General features: G+C 51.8%; 1 protein-coding gene across 4 annotated transcripts in view; it reads right to left on the bottom strand.

The window, feature by feature from the left end:
• PMS1 (DNA mismatch repair protein) overlaps positions 1 to 11,445 on the bottom strand; it is a 76,169-nt gene extending 64,724 nt beyond the window's left edge. For 3 of the 4 annotated variants that reach the window (XR_015263620.1, XM_086783853.1, XM_086783855.1), the window contains exon 1: positions 11,302 to 11,445. The gene's annotated coding sequence lies outside the window, so the exon portion shown is untranslated. Of the gene's footprint in view, positions 1 to 1,027; positions 1,130 to 11,301 lie in introns of those variants that run through there. The other variant, XM_086783854.1, reaches the window with a different exon arrangement.
• Positions 11,446 to 11,927: the final 482 nt, after the last annotated feature.

The raw sequence follows: 11,927 nt of genomic DNA on the forward strand, positions 1-11,927 counted from the left end.
ATGCACTAGGTTGATCGTGGTAACGCACATGGCCTTCTTTATTCCTTTATGTGGTGAGAATCTTTAGTATCCAAATTCACACAGTAAATAGAGAAGAGAATGAGGGAGTGAAGTAGATGACACCTTATTGGATCCCAAATACCCATTCAAGCCCCCCCTCTCCCTCCCCTTTGCAAGCAGGAGTATTTGCTTATATTATTCTTTGGAGAATGTTGTACAATGCTTGAGAAAACAAGCAATATGAATGCCCAACACAAGGACGAGGAAGACCATACATCAGCTAAGTATCCACTAATCCCAAGGCATTACACAAGACTCTTCGGGCCACTGATGCAAGTCCAGATAGCTGTAGGACTACACATATGTTGGCTAACTGCTGAAGAGGGACTTCTCCGATAGCCTAGAGTTGATAGGATGCTAGGTGTCATGTCTCTTGATATGCTAGGAAAACCAAACAGGAATTCAAATTGGATCCCCATCATTAATTTATGGCCAAGAATAAGGTGTAATGTGTTCACTCATGTGTAACACATTACACATGTGTTCACTCATGTGTAACAGTGTGACGTTTGTCAGAAAGTGAAAGCTCCTCATGGAAAGAAGATAGGGTTATTACAACCTTTATCAATTCTCGTAGGACCTTTCCAAGATATATCGATGGACTTTGTCACAAATCTGTCTTCCAACCCAGGTAAGCATAATATTCAGTGCTTAACTATTGTTGATAGATTTAGCAAATTTGTTATGCTTATTTCATGCAGGGCCAATGTGACCACTGAAGACATTGCCCATTTGTTCATTCAGCATTGGTACCCGATTAGCGGAATTCCTAGGACCATAGTGTCACACCAAGATCCCAAGTTCACCAGTCATTTCTGGAGAGCATTGTTTAATAATTTTGATACTAAACTAAATTTTTCCAATGCATTTCACCCACAGATTGATGGCCAAATAGAAATCCAGTTAGTCTTTGATATGCTGAAATGTTATGTCCACGATCAACAAGGTAAGTGGGAATCATATTTACCTTTAGTTAAAGTACTTTTGAAAGATTCATTTCCTTCAGCCTATTGGCAAGACTCCATATGAAGCAGCATTTCATTCGCTATTGACCAGAACCTGGTCTTCAGTACTTGAAGCAAACAGAATGACGGAGACTTATCAGGGAATTTTGGAATCAATTAAAGACAAGTTGGCTAAAGCACAAGAGGCCTACACTTCACAGGCCAACAAAGACCAAAAGGATGTGAAGTTCTCGGAAGGAGATTGGGTTTATCTTCGGATTATGAAGCAAAGATTAAAACAGGTGAGCAAGCGATGCCCAAAATTATTGTTCAAGAGCTTCGGACCTTTTCCTATCAAGAGAAAAATCAACGAGGTTTCAATGAAGTTGAAGCTAACTCCGAGTTGGACTATGCATGATGTGTTCCATGTCAGTTGGCTAAAACAATATGCAGATCCAATCCCTTCCAAAGTGAAAGACGAAGCGGAACCAAACATAGTTGATGAAGCTAAAGTGATGGTTCCAGAATAGATCCTTTTGCACCCCTTCAAGCATGGCTCAAGTCATGGCTCAGGTCAAGGACAAAGACAATTCCTCATGAAGTTTCAAGACCGAGGGACCCACGAAGCGGTTTGGCGTGACAAAGAATTCTTCAAAGACTATCTGGCTTTATTGATGAACTATTCAAAGACTATGTAACTTCCGTCAAGTTAAGCAAATGGGGATGTCACGTGCATCCCGCACTTGGATGCCACATAGACATATCCGAACAAGAAAGTGCAAGACCTGGAGTGAAAATTGGTCTTGTGTGAGCCCAATCTAGGATGAGTCAACCAAGGTTCTGTTAGAAATCTAGCATGGTATCATACTAAACTAAAACATGAGAAAGACTGCAAAGGAATGAAGCAAAACTGAGAGATACTTTCCATTGATGTGACCCCTGAATAAATAGGGCCAAGTACAAGACCATGAGCGAGAGTGCTTATGGGATAAATGTAGAGGTGCCACATGGCACACACTCAAGACTCTCAAGACAAAACTGAAACTAGACAAATGTAGACTAGAGAAATAGTACACCTAGTGTGCACTTATTTCCAACACCCTCCTTAAGTGGACACTAGGAGGAAGACAGAAAGACAAGACTAGAAGACAGACATAAAGACCTATAGACTGAGAGACAAGACATAAGACATGACAGATAAAGATCCTGAGACACCCCTCCTCAAGTGATATCCTCATATGGGTCCACAAGGGTAGGTACAAGAGTGGATCATAGACAGACAGAGAGAGAGAGAGGCAATCAGCCAGTAGAGTGGTCCCACAGAGAGAGAGACTGTCAAATAGACATGAGAGAGTCTGACAGATAGAAGATAAATGGGGACATAGACAGAAAATGCCAAGAGAATGTGGGTAGCTAATCCACAAAAGAGAGGCATATAGACTGATAGACAGAGTGTCAGAGACATGTGACTGTAAGATCACACAAGATAGACACATAGACAGAGAGACTGACTGATTGTAGATAGACAGAGAGATGGACCTTGACTGATAATCCCTCCTCAAGGGCAATCCTCTTGCTAGAGTGAGTAATGCAGGGGTGCCTCTTGGATAGGGACAAAGATAAGTCCATGTAGACAAATAGTCATGACATTACCCCATGATCTACATCATTGGTGATCAATGGTGGTGGATAGCATGAAAGCATAGACAATTATGAGAGAGATGGGAAGGTCTTACCATATTTGGCAGTGTCTAATCCCGTACAAGATAGAGAAGTAAATGAAATTCAGAACTGAGATTTTTGATTTTTCAAGAAATAGAGAGTAGACTGAAAATACTTCTTAGATGGAGAGTGCCTTGAGCTGCTGCTGTAGAGGTTGCTGGAGTAGAAGATGGAGACATGGAAGTTGGAGTGGAGGCCGGAGGAGAAGATGATGAGGCACAAACTGACTGAACAGCAGCACCCGGCCTGGTATAGACAGCAGCTCCACGAACACGCAGCAATGAGAGAATGGCGGGGCAGACAGGAGCGGCCAGAGGCTGAGGAGACAAGCGAGCAGTTCCAGAAGGAGATGGCGGGGCAGATGTAGCGCAGACCTTGCTGGAGATGAAGAGGCAGAGGCGTAGAAGGGGGCGCAGTCCAAGGGAAGATGGCGCAGATTTGCAGCAGGCTGGAGCTGAATCGTGGCGACAGAAATATGGCGGGGCAGAGATTGCGCATGAGCAGGAGCAGCACAAACTGCAACTGAAGAGGTGCGGCCAGATGTAGAGGCCAACAGGAGCAGCCGGTGGGCAGAAACAGGAAATGGCGCGCAGATTTTTGGGGCAGATGTCGGAGAAGGATAGCGGGGCAGAGGTAGAGGATATCTGGGAGAGGTAAACTGAAAGGAGAAGATGGAGATGACGCAGCTATGGTTGCAGCAGACTGAGGGGAGAGAAGAGGGATCTTCATGGCTCTGATACCATGTTAGAAATCTAGCATGGTATCATACTAAACTAAAACATGAGGAAGACTGCAAAGGAATGGGCATTCCGAAGACTCTAATCGATCTTGCTCGCTGAAGCTCCCGCTGCTCGCCCTTCGTCGCCGCCTTCGCTTCTTGCTCCCCCCCTTCTGCTCGCCGTTGCGCCCCCCCCCCCCCCCTTCGCGGTCCTGCCTGCTTGCGCCCCCCCTCCTCGCTGCTGCTGCGCCTCCCCCCTTTTCGCCATCTCATCCCCCCCCCCCCTCCTAGCCTCTTCGCACCTTTTCTCCCCCCCCCCCCCCCTCCCTCCTCGCCCATTCGCCCTCCCTCCCCCCCCCCTTTTTTCGCCTGATTCGTCCCCCCCCCCTCTCCGCCTGCTTGCGCCCGCCTCCTCTCAGCACTGCCCCGCCCCCCCCTTTTTGTTGCTGCCGCCCCCCCCCCCCCCCCCCCCCCCCCCCCCCCCAGGGCTTCTCCTTGGGGTTTGTTCGCCCCCTCCCTTCGCTTTCGTGCCTTTCTTCACCCCCCGGGGGTTTCCTCTTCTTCCGGTCTTCCGCCTCCTCGTGTGCAGCCCATTTCTTGCAGGTTCCCCATTTTCGCCTCGCCTTCGCCTTCGCCTGAGCTTCAGACTCTGATGGAGACTCCTCCCGCCTCGCCTCAGAGGGACTCATCCGCAGCCCCCTCGCCCGCCCCCGAGGACATCCCCATCAGGCTTTCTCTTTCGCCGGAAGAGGAAGCGAGCCTCACCGCAGAGGTGGAACGCCTCCAGGCTCATTCCACCATCTGCCGTATAGTCGGCACTCGCCCCAGCAGAGGGGAGATCAGGGATCTTCTTCAGGCCCGCCTTCTAGCAGATGTGGGCAAGATCCTGGATGTACAGCTCTTGGGCCGGGGACATTATCAGATCGAGTTTGAGGCCGCCCAGAGCATGGCCAAGGTCCTTGCCATGAGTCCTCTGGACATCAGGGGTGCTCGGGCTTTCTTCAGGCCTTGGCAGCATGGATTTGACCCAGCTGCGGCGGAGCAGGGAGAGCGCCTCTTCCATATTACAGTTTGTTTCCCTGGTCTCCGCCGGGAGTATCTTCCGCTCCTCTCCAGGCTCGGAGCATTGGTGGGCTCGGTTCTTGAGACGGGCCCCTCAGCAGCTTCAGTGGTGGCCAGAGCAGCTGGGTTACCTTCGGTCAGAGTGTTGGTATCTGACATCTCCTCCCTTCCTAAGGTCATTCAGCTACCTAGGATAGGGGGGGGTGGATAGATCAGAGAGTGGAGTTCTCGGGGCTCCCGAACCAGTGCTTCATTTGCAGGCAGGTTGGTCATCTGGCCAAGGCTTGCCCTCGCAGGAGACCCCGACCCTCACCACCACAGTAGCAGGCTACTGATGGCCCGCCCACAGATTCGGCTCGGCAGGCTGCCTCCGGGACACCTGCTCAGGCCACAGAGACCTCGGAGTGGCAGCCTGGACAGGGGCGCCGCCGAGGGAGACAGCCACAGCAGCACGCCCAGAGACCGCTGCAGCAGCAGCCACAGTCTCAGCCTCACTGGGTTCCCGTGAGGAACAGCTTTGCTCCCCTTCAGGAGGAGTCCCCTGCAGCGACTGAGGACCAGGAGATGCCAGCTCCCCCTTCTTCACCCCCCCCACCCCCGTCCCCTCCCACCGCCTCTTCTCCACCTTCGCCTCCTCCCGCCTCCGCTCCGGTTTCGGCAGCGGCTCCCTCTCCACCTCCCTCGCCTCCCCCTCCTCCCCCTCCGCCCGCCTCACCTTCCCGGGAGACCCTGGCAGTTCCCTGGCGCTCACCTGCAGTCCGGAGAGCGCTGAGCACTGACCTCGCTCGAGCATCACAGAGGAGACCTATGCCGATTAGGGCCTCACGGATTTCATCTATCCGCAGTCGGCTGAGTCGCCTTGGCATTAGACAGCGCTCGGAGGCCTTTGATTATACCTTTACACGGCTTTTTGGAGCAGAGGGCCCCCATGAGCCAGCACCCATTCGAGTACATGTAGTGATACCTCCGGCCCGCGGGGAGGAGGCACTAGATTCAGCGGTGGCCTTCTCGTTCCCTCTATGTGGACCTTGTGATCGGGAGTGGACTCTAGAGCTCGCTCTCAGCACTTTGAAGACTCAAGCAGTTGAGTTTTCTCACCACATGAGCGATTTGGAGGTGACTGATGTGATAGGCCGACTTTGGGAGTTGGCTCACTTTTTCTTGGATCCCGGGAGTGTGGATACCTCAGGGATTCGGCATTTGGTCGTGCGTATAGTGGCAGACTTGGCGCGCGACCCTGGCTATGTGAATATACACGAGGTTTCTCTATCAGAGCAGGAGGCAGTTGCCATGGGCCACAGCCACTGGCGCCTGATCCGGGATTCTTGCAGTACACCGGGTGGGCAGACTCGCAGCCGTTCGGATGGGGACTACTCTCCATCCAAGCCGCTTGCGAAGGCCCGCCGTACGGCTGAGACAGCATCCACCTCAGCAGGGCATCCATGAGGATCATCTCATGGAATGTACAGGGCCTTGGCGGAGCACACTTTATACGCTATCGAGGTTGCTTGAGGCAGGAGCTTCAGAGATGCCTGGTTGGTGGCAGCATTGACATTCTGATGATGCAGGAGCACCATTTGGGTGAGAGCAGGATCCGGAGATATGGTTCGGTGATGCCTGGTAGATGGGACACTTTTTGGTCTGCAGGGTTTGGTCCTTTGGGTGGACAGGGAGGAGTATGCATGGTTATTGCAGATGTATGGCGGCAGGCCATTGTGGATCGAGGGATCATTGTGCCTGGTAGAGCACAGTATGTCATTCTGAGGATGCATGATGAGCTATTGGGTGTGCTCAACATCTATGCGCCCAATCATGCTAGTGCCAGAGCAGAGTTTTGGACTCAGGCTACAGATGCATTGCCAGAGGCCGCACATTGGTGTGTTGGGGGAGACTTCAACATGCTCGAGGACCCGGCAGATAGGGGTGGAGGCAGTCATGTTACAGTGCATGGCACGGAGCTTGCAGCTTGGGACCGGTTTTGCATGTCACTGAGGATCACAGATGCATGGCAGCATGGGGCTTTCTCCCGGTCTCAGGACAGTCTTAGTTTCTCTCGGTCGGATCGCCGGCAGGGAGGGACTAATCTATCTCGGCTTGATCGCTTTTATGTGGGCGATTGGTTAGGGGAGCGAGGGGGCTCCGTCGGCATTCTTGCTGGCACCTCATTTTCAGATCATGCGCCAGTTATATTGACATTGGAGGAGGGGACACGGGAGCCCAGCTTGCAATTGAGGATCCCAGAGAGGGTACTTGCAGATCCCAGTCTCGCTGAGGACATTGAGAGGATCTGGCATGATAGTCAGTGCTCTGACCAGGATGCAGCGGGCCAGTGTGCCCAGGGACTCATTGATCTTAGCTCTTTTCTACATGCTGCAGCTTTGACACGACTGGGAGAGATTCGCGAGCGGGAGCAACGGCTGAGACGCAGCCTTGCTTCGCTACAGCGCCTTCAGGAGCAGCAACCTGCATGTGAGTGGGTGGCGTCCCAGCTGGGCCAGGCACGCCAGGAGGTTAGAGAGGTAGAGGAGCAGAGACATGAGTTTTACTATCGTCGTCAGGCCTCTCAGTGGACGCAGCTTGGTGATAGAGTGACTGGGGAGTTTTTTGAGATCACTGGACCCCGTCATGCGCGAGCAGGAGTTCGCCAGCTTGGTAGACCGGATGGATCGATAGCTACTGAGCTCGGGGAGATCAGAGCCATTGCCACTGCTTTTTATAGTGACCTGCTTTCAGCGGAGCCTGCCACTGAGGATCGAGATGTATGCAGACAGACTGTGTGGGCCCATGTGCAGAGGAGGGTCACAGACCATATGCGCACAGTTCTAGGTGCGCCTCTGTCAGAGATTGAGCTTGCCGAGGCCTTGAGGGTCCTGCCGCGTCATAGTTGCCCAGGGGAGGACAGACTGACGCCGGCCTTTTTTATGCGCTATTGGGACCTTTTGGGGCCAGGCCTCCGCAGGGGCTTTCAGCATGTTTTGGACACTGGGGTGATGCCGCAGAGCTTTTCAGAGGGCTTGATCTATCTTATCCCCAAGGGGGAGGGAGTATCGGATGACATTCGGCACTGGAGGCCTATTACGATCCTCAATACTGTATACAAGGTCTTAGCAAAGGCCTTGAGTTTGAGGATCCAGCCCTTCCTGGGGGAGTTGATTCATGCTACTCAGACAGGATTTGTCAAGGAGCGCAGTATCCTTGACAACATCTTTACTTTCTGGGAGGCGACGGCCCGAGCCAGGTTTCTTGGCGAGGACTTGGTCGTGATGCTTCTCGATTTTGAGAAGGCATACGATAGAGTTGACTGGGGATTCTTAGAGGGCACTATGCTACGCCTGGGCTTTGAGCCAGGATGGATCAGAGGGGTGGCAGCTTTATATTCCACAGCTCGCAACCAGGTGCTGATTGCACGAGGTCGGGGGCCGAGTTTTGAGCTGACCAGATCAGTCCGTCAGGGGTGTCCTCTCGCCCCTTTCCTTTTTCTCTTCTTTGCGGAGGCTATGAGTATGTATTTGACGGCAGAGGAGGTTGGTTTGAGAGGACTCCAGCTCCCAGTCCGGGGGGAGGACTTGCTTGATGCTGAGTTTGCTGACGACACGGGCTTATTTTTGCATGGCCAAGAGGCCAATCTTATTCGGGCAGAGCAGTCGCTCCAGGTTTTTAGTGCAGCTTCGGGAGCATTGATCAATTGGCGCAAGACAGTGGCCTTTTGGATCAGTAGTGCTCCCACTCCGGCATGGAGCCCGGACCCCGGTTTTAGATGGATTCCTCCAGGCACAGCAGTGCGGTATTTGGGATGCCAGATTGGCCTCGATTTGTCACCTGAGCAGCAGATTGCCCCGCTTCTTCTGAGCATTCGGAAGAAGCTATTGTATTGGAGTACAGCTCGACTATCCTTGGCTGGGAGGGTGGTGGTGGCAAATCAGGTGCTGTTAGCGACTATGTGGTACATTACGTCTTGCTGGATTTTCTCGAGCTCTTGCATCAGCCAGGTACAGAGGCTGATCAGGAACTTTCTGTGGTCTGGGCGGGACGGTCAGCCAGCTCAGGCAAAGGTTGCATGGGCAGTTATTACACTTCCGCTGGCTCAGGGCGGTTTGGGCATTATCGATCCAGTCGATCAGAGTAGAGCCCTATTGGGGAAGCTTATTGTTCGGGGGTTGCTTCCAGGCGCTGAGCCTTGGAAAGAGCTCCTCTTGCAGCGACTGCAGGCCCGGGCGCCTCCTGCAGGGGGTACTTGGGCACCAGAGATTCGCTGGATCTTCATAGAGATGAGGAGGACAGGCCTCAGTAGAGGATGGGAGGACAGATTTGCTTTGAGTATCCTGAGAGCTTGGGAGCTGCTGAGACCGGGGCTCTCTCAGCGGCCTCCTTCTTGTGTTGAGGAGCGGGCCAGGCAGCCGCTCATCTGGAGCCCAGCGGTTCGTACAGAGCAGGGTCATATGCTGGGTTCTCGGCCTCGTCTAGCCTGGGGACCTTTAGCGGCAGGCCCAGCTCGTAGTTTTGGAGACTGGCAGGCTTTCTGCAGTCTACCAGAGGAGACTCAGGTGGAGAGGCTGAGTCACTTCAGAGGGGGGTTGATTATGAGGGATGATATTCAGGAGGCACTTACAGAGGAGTGGTTCACACCTCTCGAGCCAGTGGCCCCACGGTGGATGGGAGCCTTTACACAGTTGGAGATCCTGATTGCTGTCAGAGCTAGCACTGAGGATGGCAGATGCCTCTATTATGAGATTCAGGATGAGGGCAGACTCCAGAGAGTGGAGGTGGAGTCGCCTTTGGTTGCAGAGTGCACCTTTCAGAGGATTCGGGTAGTGGCTGCCGCTTCTCGGAAGTGGCATATTGACCCTGACCCTGCTGACGTGCTCCCGGATTGGCGCATATGGGCTTATGCAGCGCGCCCCTTGGCCCGGCTACAGTGGGACCCCGGGGAGTACGAGTGGCATGATCCTTATGCATCCCTTGAGGCCACTGAGATCACCTTTTTCCAGTATACTGTTCGGCTGGGACGACATATTTTGACGGCGAGGAGGACGGTTTCTCCAGCGGCAGCGGGGCATTGGCGATTGCAGGGACTATCACAGGAGTTCCTGGAGGATTTTTGGGCTCGGCTCTGGGCTAGTCGACAGGCCCGCAGGATCTCGGCTTTTCAGTGGCTGGTCGCCCACAGGGGCTCAGCAGTTGGCACTTGGCTTGTTTACAGCGGTCTTCCGGCGGCCTGCGTCCGATGCGGCCACCCTATGGAGACACAGAGACATTGCCTTTGGGACTGCCCTCAGGCACAGCAGATTTGGCTGCGGATGCTGCGTATTCTGGCCCCCCTCTCTCCAGAGGGTATGTTTACGTGGGGTGCCGCTGCTTGGTCGACTTCGTCAGGGCCTGCTATGGGCTATGAGATGGAGCAGGGCAGTCAGGCCATCAGATTTATTAGGGGCCAGCCTCGCCTGGTTCCGGCGCCGGATTTCTCGTCCGCCAGCTGGACACAGGAGAGGGATTTACGATGGGAGCTCCTCAGCAGCCTTACCATCTGGTTCACCTGGAGGGCCCGGTGCTTTACGGCCTTTGAGGGGAGATTAGAGCCACCAGCAGAGACTGTTCGGGGGATTTGGCAGGAGTTGATCCACACCCTGCGAGGACAGTACGACCGCATCCGGGGAGACTCGGATGAGGCGATCTTACGGCGCCAGGCCTTTCACACCACTTGGCGCTGCGGCCCATTCTACACCCTACACACGGGATCCCCCCGTTGGCACTACAGGCCACCTGTTTGGCTCTTCCCCCCCCCTATTGTATGATTTAGCCGCTCAGTTCTTTAGACTGATGTTTGTATTTTGCAGCACCTAGGGAGAGTCTCCCGGGCTGCCATGATGTTTTCACTGCTCTTCTCTCTGTTAGGAGCAGGAGAGATCTCTTTTGTAGCCCTACGGGCGTTTGTTTTACATAACTAATGAAAGGATCTTTTCTCGGAAAAAAAAAAAGACTGCAAAGGAATGAAGCAAAACTGAGAGATACTTTCCATTGATGTGACCCCTGAATAAATAGGGCCAAGTACAAGACCATGAGCGAGAGTGCTTATGGGATAAATGTAGAGGTGCCACATGGCACACACTCAAGACTCAAGACAAAACTGAAACTAGACAAATGTAGACTAGAGATAGTACACCTAGTGTGCACTTATTTCCAACAGGTTCCACTCTACGCGTCCGAAGTTAGGTGTGTGTGTGTGTATACTCTCTCTCTCTCTCTCTCTCTCTCTCTCTCTCTCTCTCTCTCTCTCTCCATATATATATATATATATATATATATATATATATATATATATACTCTCTCTCTCTCTCTCTCTCTCTCTCTCTCTCTCCATATACATACATACATGTATATACAATATATGCATGTATATCCATATATATATACATGTATATATATGTGTGTGTGTGCGGGCATGAAATTAAGCTTATCTTGTATGCACCTAAAAAGGAGTTCAAAGAACAGAGACAGGCAGTTTATTCAAACAGAACAATTTTATCTCAAAAATATGCAATCTGGCTTCTAAAAAAGCTTGTAAATGGACAGACTAATATGGTCATTGGTTGACCGTGCAAAGATTGTTTTTCTGAAATTGTGTGTGAATGTGTGTATGTGTATGTGTGTGCGCGCGCCGCGGGTGTGTCTCCCAAATAAATAAGGTGACGATGGCTGGTATGTGGACTGGCACAGCTCTCTTTTCAGGCTTTTTTTTTACTACTTTGCTCAAAAATAAAAATTAGAGGATTCTTCTGAAGCATTAAAATTGAGCACCTGGAGTCTCGGATAAACTGAAGCTTCTGTTGTCCCTATGTTGATGTCTTTCAAAGTTTACGCATTTTCTGCAACAGGAAGTAAGCCTATCTTCAAGGCAGTTTCGATTCACGAAAAAGCTCAGAAAAGGCGGGAGTTGTGATCTCTCTTCGTCACATTAGTAATCAAAGCCTGCCACGTGTGAACTTTGGCCTCACTCCACACGTGTGTGCGCTAACAGCCCTTTTTCACAAGGCCCCCTAGAGACTTAGTTGTGGAATAGGGGAGTGCACACGTGGCAAAGTTGAGTCATTCGCCCAATGTTGTAAAATCCCATATTTTCTCATGTGTGGTAACCTTCCCTTAAAATATATATATAAATATAAAGGAGGAGCAATCAACAGCCAACGACCACCCTCCCATCCTCGTCGTTTTCTCCTTTGTTGGCGCAAACTTGCCTTATCTTCTCCTCCACCAGCCACAACCCATGCTATTACATAGTTGGTTGCCTTGTCTTTTTCTCCACTTGGCTACCGACAATGACACACCGGCCACGTACTCGATGTCTTCTTCCTCCCTGCACAAGATGGTGTTGACTCGTTCTCTCCCTCTCATGCGTACATGCATAGCAAAACCTTCATGTTGCT

This window comes from Cibotium barometz, chromosome 46, assembly GCF_041138505.1.
Source record: "Cibotium barometz isolate CiBa-2024 chromosome 46, ASM4113850v1, whole genome shotgun sequence".
Lineage (NCBI taxonomy): Eukaryota > Viridiplantae > Streptophyta > Polypodiopsida > Cyatheales > Cibotiaceae > Cibotium > Cibotium barometz.